Source organism: Camelina sativa, chromosome 11 (genome assembly GCF_000633955.1).
Source record: "Camelina sativa cultivar DH55 chromosome 11, Cs, whole genome shotgun sequence".
Lineage (NCBI taxonomy): Eukaryota > Viridiplantae > Streptophyta > Magnoliopsida > Brassicales > Brassicaceae > Camelina > Camelina sativa.
Window position 1 is genome coordinate 49,628,595 of NC_025695.1, and position 1,787 is coordinate 49,630,381.

A 1,787-nucleotide genomic window follows, 5' to 3' on the forward strand; every position below is an offset into this window, starting at 1 on the left:
AGCTGAGCATAATGTGAGCATAGAGTCTGTGAGGCAAGAAATGCACTCCTTGCATCCTGATGACTCCCGTATTGTCGTCTTAAAGCACAATGTCTGGCGTGTTAAGGGCCTTATTCAGGTCAGGTGCCTTTCTCTACCAAGTCCTGATCTAATGTGGTGTTCTTTCACAGAGAGTTAATTACAGCCTCAAATGTCAATTCTTGAAAGCCTTTGTTCCTTTCTTTCTTGTGTGTGTTTGCAATTTGCAGGTATCACGATCCATAGGAGACTTGTATCTTAAGAAAGCCGAGTTCAACAGGGAACCGTTGTACACAAAGTTCCGGTTGCGGGAGCCAATGAAAAGACCAATCTTGAGCGGGGAACCGTCGATAACCGTGCATGATCTCCAATCCGACGATCAGTTTCTGATATTTGCATCTGACGGACTCTGGGAGCAGCTCAGCAACCAAGAGGCTGTTGAAATCGTTCAGAACCACCCTAGAAACGTATGAGACACAATCAGTTTCAGTTACATATGAATTTTCCTAACTACGGATTAACAAAGTGAGAATGAATGTTGATTCAGGGGATAGCGAGGAGACTAGTGAAAGCGGCGCTGCTCGAGGCGGCCAAGAAAAGAGAGATGAGATACTCTGATCTTAACAAGATTGAGAGGGGAGTTAGGAGGCATTTCCACGACGACATCACTGTGGTTGTCCTCTTCCTGGACACCAATCTACTCAGCAGAGCCACCTCCTCTCTGAAAACTCCTTCAGTTTCTATCCGTGGTGGTGGTATCACTTTACCTAAAAAACTTTAAATTAATCAAGTTCCAGCCATCATCTTGTAGTTATATTTATCCAACCAAAGATATGTTTTATTTATCCTTTCTTTCTTTCTTTCTTTCTGTTTTATATATCTTACTCTTCTGGTATAAGAAATGTGCAAGTGACATGTTGGATCTCATCCCAATTATTTTTGTACTCAGACTTATTCATGTAAATTTGTATGATCTCTCTTTTTAGTTGGTAAGAGTAGAGTATCGCTAATGGATGTGTGTATATATGCTTCTTGATTTAGCAGCATATCCTTTTTTTTTGAATGATGAAGCCAAAGCAAAGAATGAATAAGATAAATAAACAGGATCTCCAAGAGATGAGTGAAGGAAGTTACAATGATTGGTGCATCAGAATCTCTGTAACGAGTAATCTAAAATAATCAATGAACACTAGACTAATGTGTGTATGTAATGTGTATGGGGGATCCTATACATCATGTACAAAGAAGAGAAGACAAAAAGAAAAAGAAAAGAGAGATTCATTCAATAGAAAGATGTCTTCTGCACAAGGGACAAGAGGCATGCCTGCGAAGCCATTTGTCGATGCATGGTAGGTGGAACATATGATGGCACTGCGGCAAACTTCTAACCGTCTCTCCCACCTGAAAGTCCTGTTTTTATCTCAATTTCATTAGTTAAAATATCTTTCAAACCACACTACTAGTAGTAACCTAATCGAAACATGTACTAGAACCTCTCAGGAAGAAGATGATGATGAGAATTAAAAAGCGCGCGGAGGAGGAATAAAAGGGAAAGGGAGAGACTGACAAACCTGAAGGCAGACAGAGCAAGGGACCCGGTCGTCAGAGGTGTCTGTGATTCGGACCTTTGGAATCCTGGCGAGAGAGTCACCAGTGAGACCCTTTGAAATGGCAGTGTCAAAGATGTCTGTGTGCTCTTGGAAGTGAGACTCGACAGCTCCCATCTGTACGAATTGGATCAGGATAGTACTAGTACGTGAGAAAATGAA

General features: G+C 41.4%; 1 long non-coding RNA gene and 1 pseudogene across 1 annotated transcript; one reads left to right on the top strand and one right to left on the bottom strand.

The window, feature by feature from the left end:
- The window catches only part of LOC104727432, a 3,083-nt pseudogene extending 2,072 nt beyond the window's left edge, over nt 1-1,011 (top strand).
- On the bottom strand, nt 1,085-1,767 carry LOC104727433. The gene is made up of 2 exons (XR_758208.2): nt 1,590-1,767; nt 1,085-1,428 (listed from the first exon to the last, which is right to left on the bottom strand). It is a non-coding gene; the product is annotated as an uncharacterized LOC104727433 (long non-coding RNA).